Source organism: Phacochoerus africanus, chromosome 14 (assembly GCF_016906955.1).
Source record: "Phacochoerus africanus isolate WHEZ1 chromosome 14, ROS_Pafr_v1, whole genome shotgun sequence".
NCBI lineage: Eukaryota > Metazoa > Chordata > Mammalia > Artiodactyla > Suidae > Phacochoerus > Phacochoerus africanus.
The window spans coordinates 56,335,394-56,354,645 of NC_062557.1; the positions used below are offsets into that span (position 1 = coordinate 56,335,394).

At 44.8% G+C, this 19,252-nt stretch overlaps 1 protein-coding gene across 1 annotated transcript in view; it reads left to right on the top strand.

Moving 5' to 3' along the window:
* MYOCD (myocardin) overlaps positions 1 to 19,252 on the top strand; it is a 212,527-nt gene that overhangs the window by 75,788 nt on the left and 117,487 nt on the right. Inside the window, exons 2-3 of the mRNA XM_047757100.1 lie at positions 257 to 402; positions 504 to 714. The gene's annotated coding sequence lies outside the window, so the exon portion shown is untranslated. The remainder of the gene's footprint in view (positions 1 to 256; positions 403 to 503; positions 715 to 19,252) is intronic.

The following is a 19,252-nucleotide window of genomic DNA, read 5'->3' on the forward strand; positions in this document are numbered from 1 at the left end:
AGCATCCACGGTGGGAGAGCACAAGGCGGAAGCTCAGCCCTGCCGCTTTCTCCAAGTGTGATGCCGGGCAAGGCAGGCGGCCCTGCAGCTCAGCTTTCCTCCAGAGGAAAATAACAACCATGCCCATCATTGATTGAATCCTGGGTCGGTCGCTGTGGGCAGTGGGCTGATGGAGGGAAAGAATTTAGTCGAGCCAATAACAGGTGTTTGGGAAAGGCTCTTATGTTTCTCTCTTTCATCCCCACCCTTTCTTAAGCCCTGGGACAGACAAGACTGGGAGCCTTGGTGAAAGGGAGGAGACCCTGTGTCCCCGGTTTTGCCAAATCAGCCTGGCCCATCCTCTGACAGCTAAATCAACACTCTTTATCCTGTGGCGGCTGATAACGCATCCACCACTTCCTGGTAAGATCCCTAACGCGGGAGGTCTTCCCTCTGAGTCGTCTCAAAGATCTGCGATTAGGGACAATTAGGGACTGGTGTGCCTGCCTTTCCTCTCCTTTCAGCCAAGGAGGAAATCCTGATGGGACATTATCAGGGGCGAGACATCATCCGTCAGCCGCCGTCACAGGAACCCAGGGCTCATCCAGACCCCACGCCAATCTTTCCGCCTTTATCTGCGCTCCCCAAATGCCTCAGCCTGTTTGCTGATAGAGGAATCCGGCATCTCCTTTTCTCAAGGACCCGAAAAAGATTCTTCGATAGCAAGAAACTAAGGTAGGCATTATGGAATGTCAAGGAAATTGGGACCGGGAAATAGACACAGTGCCTTCCATCAGGGAGCTTCCAACACTCCCACTGGGAAAAGGGGCATCCGTGTACACACAGAGACAAGGGAAGCGCATAACCACAGACCTGTAATGGGAGGTACCCACCTTCCCGCGTGCCACCTGTCAGAACCCTTAGGGCTCACGTGACACCTGCGTGAGGAAGCATCCTTCTCCCCTGCATCTGTGCCCTCCTACCCCACACAGAAGCGATTTCATTATATTTCCATCTAGGACTTCCCATATGGCTCACGACATCATTATATTTCTGTAGCAAACTGCAAAGCTATCACCCTAGCATATACAGTAGCATTTAAGTAACGGCGTATTAAACTGCAGTCCTCATTTCCAGATGCTTTGCTTTAAATTTGGATATAGCTGCATCCGCTCTTGCGTGTTTTTTCATTTGTCTCTTCCACCACGTTGTGCGCAAAATGGGTGCTCCGCGAATGCTTGCAAGTGAATGGCTGGGCTGGAAAAGGCTGGGGGCCACGACAGGAGAGAAAGAGGAATAAACAGGTTTCCAGGGAAGGTGGATTTTGTGAGACAGTGGGATGGATCGCCACGTTCCCCTGCAGTAGGAGTTGCAAACCGGGTCTCCAAGGACCACGTTCAGCCCACCCGCATGCTTACTGCGCTGGCAGAGTGGTGTGAACTTTTCGCATGTGAACACCTGTGATTAGCATCTGCATCCCCACTGAGCTGCACTTCCCGTCACTTCCTGCCTGCTCTCTGCATCTCTGGTACCTGCCTGGTCCCTAAGGCCACCTGAGTTTGTTTCTTGCTCCAAAGCAGCCTGTTAGCTGCTTCCCTCTCTGGAGCTAGGCCTTCCTGGCCAAAACCCCTGGAGGATTAAAGGACATGTGTATGGGTTTCCCCTAATTTCTCAGCCATCTCTTTAAATGTAGATTAAGATCTCTTCTTTCTGGAGTTCCCATTGTGGCGCAGCGAGAATGAATCTGATTAGTATCCATGAAGTTGGGGGTTCAACCCCTGGCCTCGCTCCGTGGCGTGAGCTGTGATGTAGGTCACAGATGTGGCTCAGGTCCCATGTGGCTGTGGCTGTGGTGTGGGCTGGCAGCTGTAGCTCCGATTGGACCCCTAGCCTGGGAACTTCCATATGCCATGGGTACAGCCCTAAAAAGCGAAAGAAAAAAAAAATCTTTTCTTTCAGGGCCAAATACAGATCTGGGAAGAGAAGGGGCAAGGCAGTTATTGAGGACACCCCCCTCCCCAATACAACAAGGCTTTATTGCCTTTAATCCCCACGACCATATTGAAATGAAGCGTTACTCATCCCCATTTGACAGATGAGGAGACTGAGACTCAGACAGGTTCAGTAACTTGGCCAAGGCTACAGAGCCAGGATGTTCCCAAGACAGAACTCAGACCTAGATCTGTGTGTCCCACCCGTTCCATCTTATCACAGCTCAGAGCGGCCAGGGAGGAACAGCCATACGGAACCTCTGTTTCCCCGCGCAGAATTCTGGGACAGAGCGTGACACGTGTCCTGAGCATGCGAGTAATTCCTGTTTATCTGCAATAAGGCGGGCGAGTCATGTGCAGATAATCCAAAAATAGTTTCTAATTTTTCTTGGGATAAATATAAATTTTTGGCACCAGACACCCCTTTCAAAGTGTGTTTTGATTAGAGTTACACGAAAAGGCGTTTTTATTCTATGAGGATTTGCCAGCCAACGGGCAGAAGGGAACTAAGAAGCCTGCCAGCCTGACCTTTCTCCCACCCACCAGCAGAAGGGCTGTGCCCAGTACACAGAGCTGTCAGTGGAAGGACGCGGGGTGGAAGTGAGACATCTGGGCTCAGGCTGGGTCTCTGCTGCTCTTGAACTTGAAACCTAACTCAGCCCTCCTTGTTTCCCAGACACATGTCTTAGGAGAGTTAGATCGAGTTGTGAAGTGCCTTAGCCACTGTTCCAGGGCAAGTCGGTAGAGAATTGGAATTCGTCATCTAGGACCCCTAACTTCATCTCTTTTTATATATATATATAAATATATATATTTTTCCTTCTTAGGGCCACACTTGTGGCATATGGAAGTTCCCAGGCTAGACATTGAATCAGAGCTGCAGCGGCCAGCCTACACCACAGCCATAGCAACGCCAGATCCAAGCTGCCTCTGCAACCTATACCACAGCTCATGACAACAGTGATCCTTAACCCCCTGAGTGAGGCCAGGGATCGAACCCACGTCCTCATGGATACTGGTTGAGTTTGTCAACCACTGAGCCACAACGGGAACTCTCATCTCTTTTCAACGATAACTTTCCTCGAGATCCTCAACCCAGTGGCAGGAATGGCTAGGAACTGAGATAAAGAGATGTTTGCATATGGCTCAAGGTATGGAGCATGCAATTACTATATCATGAGTTCTCAAGCAGAGGCAGTCTATTGCAAGGACCTTCTTTGCCCCCAGTTATCGTAGGCTGTTTTAAGTTAGAAAACCGAATGCCACACTGAATACTGTAGAAACGCACCTTGCTCAGTAATACTTGAGATGTCGCCATATTGGATTATCCATTTAGTTGTCACAGAAAAATTCTTAACTGTCACTGATGATTGCTGCCGAGGTAGTATATTGCCTGTATTTCTATTTCTAGTAATGGGTTTTATGTGCTAGGTTTTAATATTCTTAAGCCTGGGGAAGTGGTACGGGCATTTTTCAAAGAAATATGGTTTACTTTTTTTTTTCAAGTGTCCGTGTTTATTGAGAGATTCAAGTGTATAAAATCAAGGCATGAACATGACTTGATAAACTCAATAGACTTAATCTCAATAATAAGAAGGACCAATTCAATGTCTCAACATTGGTTTCACACCCACAAAAACCATGACAAGGACACTTACAGTCTCTCAAAACTGATGGGTTTTGTGCCAGTTATGACGACTGGAAAATGATGGGTAAGCAGTGATCTGTTCAGACCCAGAAAATCAGCATCCATGAATCCCCTCCTTCCGAGAGCGAGTGAGGGACTTGGAGACAATAGTGAGGCCAGTTTGAGTCAAGTGGGCGCAGGCAGACCCGTGTGATTTGAGGCATCTCATTTACCCTCTCTTGGTTTTCCTCAAATGCAAAATTCACTCATGGTGTGGACTTCCCGAGGCACCCAGCATATAGAAAAGATCTGATTCGTTCAAACCATGGGGGTCCTGTAGACGATGGAGATACCCTCCTGCTCTCATCCTCGCGGGAGAATCTGGCTTCTGTCGAATGATTTATTGTGAAAGTTATTGATTTAGTGATGGACAGTTGGGTTTCTTTTCTTCCTTCCGTGTATCCACAGTAGATGAAATGCATAAAATGCAAAGAAAAGCAACCCTGCCCTTCGGACTCAGCACCTATGCTCTTCTGTCCCTCAATGAGAGGTCAGGGGCAGAAGATGTAATGTAGCCAGGCAGAGAGTGTGGGGAGGGGAAGAGGCAATCCTAGACCATCCGCTTCTAAGTGCCTAAGCTCCAGTCGTCCAAGATTGACTAGAATTGTCCAGTGTGCAGAGGAGGGCCAGTCTGCCTGGAAGAGCCAAGCCATTGTCTTTAAGATAAGAGCTACAAAGGCCTAGAGCTAACCATTAACATAGGTGTTTATGCTTTGGTTTTTGTTTTGCTCTTTAGGGCTGCACCCATGGCGTAGGAAATTCCCAGGCTAGGGATCAAATTGGAGCTACAGCTGCCAGCCTATGCCATGGCAACACAGGATCCGAGCTGTGTCTGCAACCTACACCACAGCGCACAACAACCATTAATATAGTCTTGAATTCTTACTTACTTGGTCCTAGGTGATACTCAAGAATAACTCAGGAATGGCCCGACAGGATTCAGTAAGCCCATTATGCAGATAAGAAAAACTGAGACTTGGGGAGATTAAATGACTTTGCCAAGCATACACAGCGTGTAACCTCTATTAGAGGTGCCCCTCCTGGGACCTATTGCATTGAAAAGGGTATATTCATGGGCCTTGTAACTGCCTGAGGACAGAGGCTGGGTCTCATTCATCTTCACATCCTCAGTACCCAATAGATGGGCGTCTTCAGTAAGGGTTTGTTAAAGGGGTGACTCTCCTCTATGTTATCCTGCTAGGCATGTATTTGAAAAAGTCCCCTGCTATGGATGACCACACCTTCTCCTCCTAAACAGTGTGTGACTTCAGAAGATGCCCATGATCACATACTGACCCAAGTGTGAGTGAGTGAGACAAATGTGTATGTAGCCACTAGAGTCTTTGAGTACAAATGTGTTTATAGAATCATAATTCGTCAGTCATTTCACAGTTCTTTTCCCACTTTCTAAATAGAATCAAGAGGCCTGAATTATAATTCTTTATGAGACATTGAAGTAACATTGACCAAAGGTCTGTTTTGCGTCATGACACAGATGTAGATGGGAATAAATGAGAACCTGAGTCAACTGGGCACATCTTTGGGATTAAAGATGCCAGTTTCAGAATTTCATCTGCGAATGTCCTAAGTGCACCATTTCATAGTCTTCTAAGATGTGCATTTTGGAAGAAGGAAGTTCTTTCCAGCCAAAAAAACCAAAAGGTCCTTTGTTTCTTATATCAAGATACCTTTGTCTGTCATCACCTTCGAACCCATTACCTTGATCTTTGGTTGCATTCTCGGCCATGTCTCATGCTTCTCACTGCTCCGTTCACTCTTTTGTCTGACTCTCTATGTAGATAGAAACTCTAGGGGCAAGGCAAGCTGGGAGTTCCCTGGTGGCATGGAAGTTAAACATCCAGTGTTGTCACTGCTGTGGCTTAGGTTCTATCCCTGGCTTGCGAACGTCCACCTGTCGTGGGGGTGGACAGAAAAAAATCCTTCGTCACAAATTTTCTCAATGAAAAGTTAAACACTGGACCCAGGAAAATGAAGTCATGTGCTGATAAATGTTTAACAACCATCTATCAGGGATGCAGGGCTCCCTGATGTGTAGGGTGTGCCAATTTCTGTGGTGTAAATATTCCCATCACCATCTATTTCAAGTTACACAGTGATGTCACGGAAAATAGAGGTGGGAAGAGATTCAGGCAGTCAAGTCTTATGAACAGTCCAAGCCAGCTCCAGCGTACCTGCCTAGAATGGGATGGTGCAGGAATGTTGTGTTGTCCTGGCCTGATTCCTTCTTGCCATAGTTGCCTCTGGTTTGAAGCCCCTCTTTATTCCCTCTAAGCCACTAGGTCTCTAACCTGGCAAGCAAAAGATCTGTGTATCTAAAGGTTTCCCTTTTCCCTCCATCTAGACCCAAAATATTTTAGTACCAATATATAAAATCCTTAAGAGAACCCACCTCACTTCTCAGAAGTGGACACATCACCTGAATGGTCATAGAGGAAAAGCAGTAGCTATATGAAAATATTCAACCATCTCCAAAAACAGAACGGACCCAATCGATCAAAGGAAATACTGCTTCATTTTCATAACAGTTAGTGAAATAATCATAGGCAACCTAATCTCTAGTATGTATTTTCAGCGTTCTTCAGGAAGATTTTTATACTTATGAAACTGGTCTGACATCAGATAATATTTATTAGCAATTGGAAAATGGCAGATACATTTTAAAATGGCATAAAGTCAATATATACCAAATCGAGTCTGTACAAAAACATTTTAATTATGGTACAAAATCCAGAAGTCTCTCCATAACTTAGAAGGAATATAAAAGATAAACTTGGTAAAGTATTAAAAATGATCCATAAAGTCTAGTATTTATGTGGGACAAAAATTCCTGAAAGAGAGGTCAGGCTTTTCAAAGGTTCAATAATCTAAGAACCAAAGGAAAATCATTCCTGAACTAAAAAAAAAAAAAGTGTCTTTTTGAGTATCACTCCTAAGAATGAGCTGAGGCACACATGAAGACATCTCTAGTTTGAATTTTCTTTTAATTCAAGTATTGGGAAGGGAAAGAATACATGAGCATCTATGTGTTTTTGTAAAATTAACAAAAGAAAAAGGTCGATTCTATGTTAAACTTCTCCTTTGCAACATTAAAAACCAGAAGTCAAGTCAACAGAGTTCTGATGAGAAAATATTGTGACAAAGGGAAATACTCTTAGACTTAACACTTTAAAACTACACCAGTCCACCCACCCATTCCTGCAAAATAACCAGCGCATGTGATTGCACAAAAGCAAATAAGGAAATAATATCCAAAGGCTTGATGCTAGACTGAAGACAGAAAAGTACAAATAGATGGAGGTGAGTAATAAGAATAGTAATATTTAAAGTTTTTCATGATTTTGTAAAATGATTTTGAAACTAGATGTAAATGTAAGACCATTTCTTTCCCAAAATATTGCATGATGAAAAAAAAAATTCTTTGATTATTTTTCTCTGTACTTAGTATTCTTGATTATTTATTGAGAGTAGCAAAGATTAAATTATACTCTAGTTTCAAAGAATCAGAGTGGGGTTCCCAGATGAAGAGCCACTTAACTGAGTTCTGGAGAATGCCAAGGTGGTGAGAAAAGCAAGATTGTTTCTATTAGAGGGAACATGTAAATGGAAGCACAGAGCATTAATAGAAAAATGTATGTTCCAACTGTTTTTCAAAGAGATAAGATGATAATAAAATACCAAGATATATAACTTAAAAATCACTATAGGAAAGAAAAATAGAGAGAATTAAGAACTGATGGAACCATGAAAAAGCAGAAAACATAAAATAGGATGAGAGAAGTAATGTTGATACTTTATCACAGTAAATGTTCATGGACGAAACCTCCCCTGCTAAAGGACAAAGACTCTGAAATTGAACCAGATTGAAAATTCAGATTTTGCTTTTTTATTTAAAAAAAAGGCTAAAGTAAAATGACATTACAAATTTAAAGTAAAAATAGATAAAGATGTAAGTTGCAGAAGAAAAGGAAAACTGCAGAAGTAGTAATACTGCCATTAAATAAAGCAGAATTAGAGGCAAGAAGCATTCAGTGGCACGAGGTTATGTACCAGTTACTGTTTCCTCAGCTATAAAATAGAGAAAATAACAAGTGAGGTTAAGAAAATAATGGAGAAAATGAGTTCTGTTGGAATCCTAAGTGAGATGATGCTTAAAAGCACTCACTGTAGTGCCACCCGGTACATGGAGTTAAATAAATGATGGGTGTGTAAAACTCAAGAGGCATCATTGGCCAATTCCTTCAGAATTTCTCTTGTATCTTACCTTTGTTCTCCACGCCCATTTCTATGACCCTAGCAAATCTCTCTGTACATTTCTGCTGGATTACAAAGATAATCCCTAACTGTTCTCCTTGTCTCTAGTTTTATGAACTTCTATGCACAGATTAATCTTCTTAGAATGCTATTTTTAGTATGTCACTCTTTGGCTCAAAATTTATATACAAGATGAAATCCCAATTTTCCAGCTTGTTATTCAAAGCCTTTTAAAATCTACTGTGATCCCACCTTTATTTATAGGCTTATGCTGTATTCCCGCTCTGTAAGAACTCTCCATCCCAGGAATGTCTACCTTTTCAATAGCCCTGAGATATATTTTAATCACTTCTCTCTCTGAGCCTTTCTTTGTTCACACTTGTAATCTTTCTCCAGCTATTTCCCCATCAGCCTTTCCTGCTCCCATCCCCCAGTGTCAACTGTATCTTCCTATCTCCTCTTTAAATGCAAAGAAACTTTCCCTTTATGATGTCCAAGGAATTAGGTGCTGTATTCTAATACTGAAATAAATCCTCCTTTGTATCACTTTTTACTCTGTATCATCAGATTTAAAAGTGTTGATTGTGAGATGAAACATTATTGCATGTATTACCAAGAAAGAGTGAAAGCTTCCAAGTACAGCATGACATTCCATTGATTTTTTTTTCTTTTTTTAAATGGAAGTATAATTGATTTATAATGTTGTGTTAGTTTAGATACATATGTATATATCTGATATATATAACTGATATATCTGATATATAATGTTGTGTTAGTTTCCGATAGATAGATAGATAGATAGATTCTTTTCCAGATTCTTTTCCCTTATAGGTTATTACAAAATATTGAGTATAGTTCCCTGTGCTACACAGTAGATCCTTGTTGATTATTTTATATGTAGTAATATGTACCTGTTAATCCCAAACTCCTAATTTATCCCTCCCCCACTCCCCCTGTGCATTCCATTGATTTTTTAAAGAGGCATTGCTTTTGTTGGTGATAGTAAAAGATGGAAAAATGTGCATCCTAGGTTCCGTAAAATGTAGTAGGTGATTCATACGTATGTTTATTTGTTCAGTAAATATTTCCTGATTGCCTACCATATGCTCCAGTCAAGGCACCCACATTCAAGCTTATCCTCTGCTGTACTCAGGCTCTTACTGCCTCCACCCCCTCGCCCAGGAAGGACTGTAAAGCCTTTACAGGCAGAAATTGTTTTCAATTTTATTGAAGTATAGTTGATTTACAATACTGTGATAACTTCTGCTGTACAGCAAAGTGATTTCGCCATACATAGACACATATCCATTCCCATATAGATTATCACGGAATATCCAATAGATCTCTCTGTGCTATACAGCAAGTCCCCACTGGCCATCCGTTCCATATACAAAAGTGTGCCTTGGCCATTCCCAGAACCCCAGTCCATCCCTACCCACCCCTAATCCTTCCCCTTTGGTAACCATGGTTTTTTTTTCAGAGTCTGTGAGTCCCTTTGTGTTTTGTAAATAAGTTCATTTGTGTCATTTTTTTAAGTTCCGTATATGAGTGATATCGTATGGTATTTGTCTTTCTCCATCTGACTTACTTCACTTTGTATGATAATCCCTAAGTCCATCCATGTGGCTGCAAATGGCATTATTTCATTCTTTTTATGACTGAGCGATATTCCCCTGTATACATGTACCACATCTTCTTTATCCAGTCCTCTGTCGATGGACATTTAGGTTGTTTCCATGTCTTGGCTATTGTACATAGTGCTGCAAGGAATATTGGGGTGTGTGTATTTTTTCCAATTATGGCTTTCTCCAGATATTTGCCCAGGAGGGGGATTGCTGGGCCATATGGTAGTTCTATTTTTAGTTCTTTACGGCACTTCCCTGCTGTGCTCTGTAGTGGCTGCACCAATTTGCATTTCCCCTGACTTAGGAAGTCTTATAAAGGCAGGCACATGCACCTTGACTTTATGTGTCTACAGGTAGTGTTTCACACAGTTTTGTATATAGTAGGCGCGCTAAATATTAGTGCGAGGTCATGAATTAAAAAAGGGTGCACCCAAAGTAATAAAGTGTGTTTTCAATTCAGACACAAGAGAACCTAGTTAGGTTTTAGGCCTCAGGGCTGTCTCAGGGATTCTGGAGGAAGCAGAGGAAAAGAGAGCATTTTACAGAGGATCTGAGTGATTCACACTGCCTTGCGAAGTTTCCTTCTTCCCAGTTATTTAAAATAGCAAATCAGCAGCTCCTTGTCATTTGCTGATTTCAGATTTCTGGTTTTCACTGTTTATGAGCCACCCCAGAGTCCACATTATCTTGAAATGTGCCTTTTTCCTGGGAATTGAGTCACCTGGGAGGTTGACCCGTGCAAGGGCGTCTGGCTGCCAAGCCAGGTGGTGGGCGCAGACTGCCGCCCGGGCGTCTCAGTATCTCCCTGTAGCTTCGTCCTTCTCCTCTTCCACTGTGTTCTATAATTTGAGGATTCTGAAGACCACAGGATGGATCCCTTGAGAACCCCAAGGGCCCAGTGTAGTCTTGATGCGGGGGGACGGGGGGGTCCTCATTCTTGGGGGTTCATGTTCTTTGAGAGAGGAGACTCCTTGTAGAACTGAGTGGGGAGAGGACCATGTCAGCTGCCAGCAGTGCTCATTCGTTCAATCAACCAACGCGTAAAGAGATTAACATTCCGCTAGGCTTGGCATGAGGGGATGGAGCCTATACAGTGAGGAATGCTCCCTTAAATTAGGACTGTCCTTTAAAGGACTTCCATGCTTGGCATTGTTCTGTCACGCTTTCACTTTTGACCCTCACCACCACCACCACCCAGGATAACAGCCGGGGAACCTCTTGTTAGTCCCATTTTACAGATGATGAGGATGAGGCTCAGAGAGATGAGGAGAACTGCCCGAATGCAGATGGCTACCCGGGTCTCCCAAACTCAGGCCTCTTGATCAGAAATCACATGCTCTTTGCCAGACGATACACGTAGAGAGTCAGGAATTATCAGTGGGATGGATGGGATTTCAGGATAATTCCCTAGAAGTCTTGGATGGTATTCTAGAAACATCACCCCCATCCCCGACCGCCAAACGCAAAAGTCAAGGAACCATGCCAAAGAGTGCCAGCGCAATTGAGCATCGGAAGCTTCTGTGCAAACCACATTAGCCCTGGAAAGTGACAGGGAAATAGTCAATGTCCCCTATGGATTCATTCAACCCTCTGGGCTTGTCTGTGGCTTGGCCTGACCATGGAGCTCCAGATGGAATGGATAGCGTTTGGGGCCAGGCTTGCGGTTGTGTTATGACGGCAGGTTGGCGTCCTGCCAGGTGCGGCCTTCACCCTGTCCTCCCGCGTGACCCCGGCCCACTTCGGCTGGCCGAATTATTTAAATATTGTACATTACTAGTTAATAGACACAACATATTGAAAGTTTTACAATAAAATATTTATGCTGCTAGAAAACATTTTACATGCTCTTTAAACAGCCATGTCATCTATTTATTTTCATTCTCTGATCTTTCTGTTTTGTATCAGAATCAGAGAATTTAGCCTATTTACCCAGAAGTAAATATTATGATGAAGACATTGGTCAGCTCAAAAGGAGACTTCGTGAAGCGCACAAGTATTTTTTGTTAGTGTCAATTGCACAACAGTCCCTGCGTGGTAATAAATTCAGAAATTCCTCTGGGATGCTGGAAGCATGGAGATGAATATTTCATGGCTAGAGGCTACCCCTACCTGCCTTTGGCCTCCTTCGTGCAAGCAGCCTCGCCACTCTTTCTGGCCATTCACTCCTTTTGTGAAACAGAGAGACTCTTCCGGGGATGAGTGGGCATTTGCAGGTGCCTGTGGTCAAGGGCATACATTCAATACTGAACCTTGGGCTGCAAGTAAGTGCTGACACTTTATGGTCTGAAGTCCTCTGTTTGGCAGCCAAGGCCACACAACCTTCAGCTTGGCCGCCTCCTTTTTTGCCAACTACTCCTAAGTTTTGAAAACTTCTCCCTAACTCTGTCATGGTTGCTGCTTTATTAGGCTTAACAGCTAGTCATCACGATTCAGGGGCAATTTATTTCTGCCTGAGAGAGGGTCCAGCCAGTACCTCCTCTTGTTCCTGAGTCAGAGATGGAGAACTCCTTGAATATCAGTGGGGTTTTTCTTTCCATGTCCTTTCCAAGAATGTTCTTAAAGATGCAAAGAAAGTACTAGAACTTCAAAGTGTCAGAAAGCACCGTCTCTTACCCCCACCCACCCCAACGTCCATAGGAACACTATGCACAGTAGCCAAGACTTGGAAGCCACCTAAGTGCCCGTCAACAGAAGAATGGATAAAGGAGAGTGGTACATATACACAATGGAGTATTACTCAGCGATAATGAATAAACTATTGCCATTGGCAGCAATGTGGCTGGACCCAGAGATTATCATACCAAGTGAAGTAAGTCAAAGAAAGGCATATATCATATAAATAGCACTTATATGTAGAATCTAAAAAAAAAAAAGACCCACACAAATGAACTTACAAAACACAAAGAGACTCACAATTAAGAGAAAACAAACTTATGGTTACCAAAGGGGAAGGGGGGAGGGATAAATTGGGAGTTTGGGGTTAGCCGACACACATTACTACGAATCACTTTGTTGTCCACCTAAATCCAACACAACACTGCAAATCAGCTCTACTTCAGTTAAAAAGAGAGCATCAGAAAGCACCATCTCTATGATGAGCCCTGGACCCCCGTCTTTAATTTCAGACTCAAGACCTCATTTCTGCCCCTTAGCCTTAGAGTGGCTCTGTGTGCTCTCTGTTCCTTGAGCTCCACTCCTCCAGGCATATCTGATTTTCCCAAGCTCTGGCTGAATCCCACGCAGGATCTTACTTCTCTCTCACCCCTCTCTTCAAAGGTGGGGTTTACCTGGAGCCCCCTGCCCTGACTTACCCGGCACCTCATTAGCTTTGGAGAAGGTGGTACACAGGGTTTAGGGTGAGTGAGATCCGTGTCTTGGGCTATCTCCTCAACTCTTGAATTTCACCTCCTGTCCCTAAAATAAGAGGAAGATGCATAGGTCCTGGGGTTCTGATGAGGACTGTGTAAGAACTTGGATGGATTCTATGCGAAGCGCCTCCTACTGGGTTTGGTCCAGAGTGAGTGCTCACCAGTTAAGTTAGTGGTAATGATTTTACTACCCCTCCTGTGGGGTAGATGCTCTGACTTCCTCCGGCATCTCCCAGGTCTCGATTTTCCCAGGTGCTTTCCAGTATTAACATGTTTTGTTTTTTTTTTTCTCCAAGTATCTAAACATCAATGCTTCATCAGTGGTTCATAGGTATAAGAAGACAGGGAGATAAGCCATGGGAAAGAAAGAGAAGGAGAGAATAAAGAAAGATGAGGGGAGATGCAGGTTAGAACATCCATGCTTTAGAAGAAATGACTCATTATATTAAAAATCATTGCCGGTGAATAAAGTCTTCACTTTCTAGTACTAGAAAGTCTTGCTTTCCCTAGAAAGTCCATTATTTTCTAATCTGTAGGAAGAGGCCCCTTCCTACAGAAACGATGGGATAAGAATGAGACAAGAACTTGAGAACGAGGCAGGCAGCCTTGGGTCGCAGAAGTCTTGCTTTAATTCTCACATAATTCCCAGTCTTGGTTTGGATGGGATCCATTTCCACAGCTCTCAGCTTCCCCAGCTCTCAAAGGAGAAGATCTGCTTGGAGTCCTTCAACAAACACGTGACAACCATTTCTATGTGCACGGGTGCCGTGCCGGAGCACTGGGGTTGCCGAGGGTCAGAGGAGAGACAAGATTTCTGCTCGAGTGTCAGCAGTGGAGACAAAACAGACACACCAACAAAAACCCAGATAACTCAATAAGATAATTTTGGTTCACGATAAGGGACTTTTAGAAAACCAAACAGAGAAATTGATAGAAAGTGGCGGGGAAGAGTGAGCCGCTTACGGTGGTCAGAGAAGCCCATTCTGCAAAGCTGATTCCTAAGTGAATGGAGCCCAGGCAGGTAAAGATCTGGGTGGGGGGGGGGGAACGGTCCAGGCAGAGGGACCAGCGCGGGAGTGTGGGGCGCGCGTGAAAAGGAGAGGAGGCCGGTGCGACCAGAGAGCCGCACACAGGAGGGGACCGCAGTGAGATGGGGAGTCATGCAGGTGCCAGATATGGGGCAGCGGGCTTCAAAGCCAGCAAGGAGCAGGGGGCACATGGAAATTGGGCAGAGTAAGGCAATTTTAATGAAAGGGATATTTACAGATGTGGGCTGAGATAGGGAAACCACACGACACAGGATAATGCCCCCAGGGCTGGGGCGGCAGGACACCTCGGCCACCCCTGGTGCAGAAGGCAGAGGAGGGTGTGGTCAGCAGGACCCACGGGGAAGAAGCTGAACAGACAAGCCTGCCCAGAGAGCTGTGGTCTTCACACGGATGCTGCTGGGGTCAGGGGGCCCCAGGGAACAAATGCCTGACCTCACACAAATCCATGCTGGAGCTCCCCATTGGCTGGACATAACCAAAAGTCAGAGGGCAAACAGAGGCACCTATGGACACTGGCTGGATTAGTCAGCTTGCTGGTCACCGCCCCCACCGCTCCCACCCTCACCCCTGCCTGAAGGATGGGACAGAGGAAAATGGGAGATGAAAAAAAGAAGTTATCGGAAGATATCCAGAATGGCTGTGATAAGGCGTAGGGTTTAATTCTGAGGGCGTGGGGAAGGTCCCCCGGGGAGTTTTGAGCAGAGGAGTCCTTTAAACGGATTTATGTTAAAAAAAGATCAATCTGGGAGTTCCCTGGTGGCTCAGCAGGTTAAGAATCTGGCATTGTCACTGTAGCAGCTTGGGTTACTACTGTGTAGCCATAAGGTTCCATCCCTGGCTCCAGAACTTTTGCATGTGCTGGACCAGCCAAAAAAAAAAGAAAGAAAGAAAGAAAGAAAGAAAAAAAGAGAAGAGAAGAAATGAAATGAAATGAAATGAAACATCAGGCTTCCATGTAGAGAATGGACTTTTGGGGGACAAGACTGGAAGCTGGGAGAGTATTTATGAGATTGTTTCATCTAAATTAAAAGTTCAAGGAGTTCCCGTCGTGGCACAGTGGTTAACGAATCCGACTAGGAACCATGAGGTTGCGGGTTCGGTCCCTGCCCTTGCTCAGTGGGTTAACGATCCGGCGTTGCCGTGAGCTGTGGTGTAGGTTGCAGACGCGGCTCGGATCCCAAGTTGCTGTGGCTCTGGCGTAGGCTGGTGGCTACAGCTCCGATTCAACCCCTAGCCTGGGAATCTCCATGTGCCGTGGGAGCGGCCCAAGAAATAGCAAAAAGACAGACAAAAAAAAAAAAATTAAAAGTTCATGTTGAGGTGGTCTTGCATGGTGGCTGAAGATAAAGACAAATAAATATATTTAGGAAACATGCTGGCAAAACAATGTAAAGCAAGTTCCACCATTGCCATGAGCCCAGGGAGGCCCTTCCTCTAACCCTGATGGGACATGAGAACTTCATTCTGCCTCAAAGCTGCAAAGCCTAGAACCTCGGTACCAATGCCCACCCATTCTGCTTTTACAGTGGGAGAAATTCATCAGCCCTACGCTGTCTTTATTTACAAGAAGGAGAGGGAAAATGGAGTATTTTCTGAGCCTGGCATGTAGAGAAATGACTTTTCCAGTTGACCTGATAAATAGCAAACAGTAAAGTCTTCTCGTTTTATTGTTGGCGTTATCATAAAGAACATGCCGTGCTTATTATCTGGTTAAAGGGGTTTCATTCTTTGTGATGTTGAAGTGAGTTATAATCTTTAATAAACAAATAACGTCAGTAATGTTAAAATTCCAGAGTCGTGAATGTTTGCAGAATTTCCGTCTCTCTCCTTCTCTATCTTGGGTGATATTTTTGTCAGATGTCAGAATGGCTTTTGCTGGGTTCCCGGATGTGCTCTCCTTTCCAGCTGAAGAACTGAAGGGCTGTTTCTCAAAATCCATGAATAGCTCTTCCCTCTCAGGCTCCACCGTGAGGAGCGCCGTAAAGGCTGGTGCCGTCGTACCAATCCCAAACCATTATTCACTCCTAGGAAGTTCCAGGGCCCCATAAATCAACCTGGGGAGACTATTGAATTCATATGCTTTAAAAAAAATTTATGGGGGTAGCATTGATGTACAGTGTTGTTAGTTTCAGGTTTATAGCCAAGTGGTTCTGTTATTCGTGTATCTATTCTTTGCTCCCAGGTAGGTTAGTGCAGAATATAGAATGGACCTCCCTGTGCTGAACAGTAGGTCCTTGCTAGTTATCTCTTTAAATTCATATTCTTAAGTAAGGTAAGCCCAGCCTGGAAGGTGGTCACAGATCAAAGGAAACGGTGGTAAGGGCTTGTGATCCTTCTGCAAATAAATGGCTTAGTACAGGTGAGGAAATTGATCTGTTTTGCAAAATGTCTATACAAGGATCACAACTCCTAGGATCTTTAAAAATAAAAAATAAATATGTGGAGCTCCCACTTCAGTAGTGTGTTAAGAATCCAATGACAGAGGCTCGGTTCGTTGCAGAGGTGTAGGTTCAAATCCCAGCCCGGTGCAGTGGGTTAAAGGATCTGGCATTGTAGCAGTTATGGCATAGGTCGAAGCTACCGCTGGGATTCAGTTCCTGGCCTGAGAACGTCTCTATGCTGCAGGTGCAGCCATAGAAGAAAAATGTTTAATTAAAGAAATAAATATATGTGAGCACTTCAGACACACGTGAGGTCAAATCATAGCCCTGCCACTAACCAGCTGGATGATCTTGGTCACACTAGTTCACCTCCAAGCAGGGCTTTGGGAAAATATTTTTTTGCAGGCTCCTGTCTCTATAAACAATTTAATGAACTCAAAGTCAGCCTATCAGCACCATTCTGGCAGCCAGATAACACACCAGTTAGAGGAAGTTATCAGTTCACCAAGGCTGGAACCCGTGCTGGTCATGAGGTCCTGGGAACAACTTACTAGGCTGCAGTTCTCAAGTTCCCTGGGGACTGGTTGAGCCCACCCCAGGCTAGAGGGTTAGAGAACCCTGCAGAGCGGGGGAAACAGCCCAGGAAGTGGTCAACCTCTCTGACCTGGGCGCAGAGCCCTTCATCCAGATGGTGCTGCTGGCCTCCACGCTTCCTGGAAGACTTAGAAAGATTTGAGCACAGTCATCCAAAGCCCAGAGGCATCCCTGAGGTGTGTCACCTGGAGTAGAGCCCGTGGGCTAAGGACGGTACTTTCTCTGAACCTCCGTTTATCATCTCTGGCTGTAAGATGGGAAGGAAAAGCATAGCGACTTCCTGAGGCTATGGTGAGGGTTAAGCGAGATGATAACACGATTCAGATCCCTAGCGCAGAGCAAGCGTTTACTTCGTGGCAGCTCATATTGTTGCTGCGTGTGTCTGTACGCAGCATGCATGTCGCAGCTCAGATTCAGAACCCTTTGAGGGCAGATGTGTGTATCAGCATTTAACACTTAACTCTCGTCTCCGGCAGGTAGAACGGTATGTCCAGCTTCAAACTGCCCATCAGCGAGCCCAAATAGAGCCACCACAATAACAAAGAGGACACAGACCCTTTCGAGTCACTAGTTCTAGCTTCACAAAATTCTATCCAAGCCGATATTAGTTTGCAAGGTTTTTTTTTTTTTCTTTCAAATAGGGCAAGAATAAAACTTCCAAAGTCTAAATGTCTCAAACCTGAATATTGTTTCCATTATGACAATTCAGTTACGCACGGATCATTCCATATGCGTGTTTCCAGTGGCAGCTTTGGGAAAAACTCAGATGCTGGCCAGTGCAAAACGGGAGTGTGACTGCAGCGACCTTGGCAATGGCTTCTCCACCTGCAGGACCATAGCCAGCCGTGCGGCACTGACTTTATACAGGGACAGCCTGGCCTGATGAAGCTGGAGGTTGTTGAAAGGATACTGGCTTTCTGGCTGCTTTGGAAAGGCTCTGGCTATTTCCACCACAGGAAACAATCCTTTCCCAAATGATCACCATGCACAGGCTCTAACGTGTCGCTCTTGTAGAGCCCTTGGAAGCAGGCGAGGTGCTTCTCTGAGCCTCAGCTTTGCCTGAAAATGGGTTAGCTGGTAAACAGGCACGACCATCTGTGTTGCCGTCACCACCACTGCCATGACTCTCCTTTTGGAGAGAGTCATGTGGCACTTGCCACATGCCAGGCTCTGTCCTGAGTGCTTCGTAGGTATCTGTTTACCCACTGGATGCTCTCCATCGTTTGGGGGGCTAGATATCCCCATCTTACAGAGGAGGAACCCGAGGCACAGAGAACAGAGAGCTGAAGTAACTTGCCCAAGGCCAAGGTCTCTGTACGGGTAGTCACAAGGGGGCCAAGGAATTACATATTCAGGCACCTGACCCCAGAACCCACATCTTTTGCCATAACTAACCGTCGTGACCCCGCTGCCCCTGAACGTAGGAGGAAAAATTACACCACCAACAGCTCTGTGGATTTTTTTTTTCTTTGCTTTTATGGCCACGCCCATATCATAGGGAGATTCCCTACCTACACCACAGCCACAGCGACTCAGGATCTGAGCCGTGTCTGCAACCTACACTTCAGCTCACAGCAACGCCGGATCCTTAACCCACTGAGTGAGGCCAGGGATTGAACCCGTGACCTTATGGTTACCAGTCGGGTTCGTAAACCCCTGGGCTGCAATGGGAACCCCAGCTCCATGTTTCAATAACCTTTCCAAACCCAACCCTCTGCAGACATGTACAGGATCTTTTAGGATTCTCCTTTGGTCATTTTTAATAAATTTTCTTTCAAACTCACTGGAAGGTACTCCAGTTTCATGTCTTGAAAGGCTTCAACACACAGTTACCGTTCTTTAGCTTTAAACAATCATGTAACAAAATCCCAGGTTTTATGGATTTTTTTTTTTTTTGGAATGGGTCAGCACCAAGGTCAGTTCATAATAAAGAATTTTCCAGAAGAAAAACAGAAATTGGCAACGTACTCTAAGAAAATACTGCCTGAGCCAGGAAGCAACGAAGAGCTGTTTAAATTTTCCCTGACCCGAATCCTGACCACCCAGGGGAGTAAAGAAAACACCTGTTGAAGGCTGGGCACGAAGATACCCAGAGAGGGAAGCTGAGCAGGCTTCTGAGTCACCTGTCAAATCAGAGGCTGCGTGGAGAGCTCAGGCACACAGAAGCCTTGAGACCCAAGACCTGGTCTTGCTTCTGCCTGAGGGGATAATTTCCTGCGAATCAGAGAGCCCCTCTCCTGTGTCAGTTACTTCAGCTGTCAAAAAGTGCCTCTAATAGGAGTTCCTGCTGTGGTACCATGGGTTAG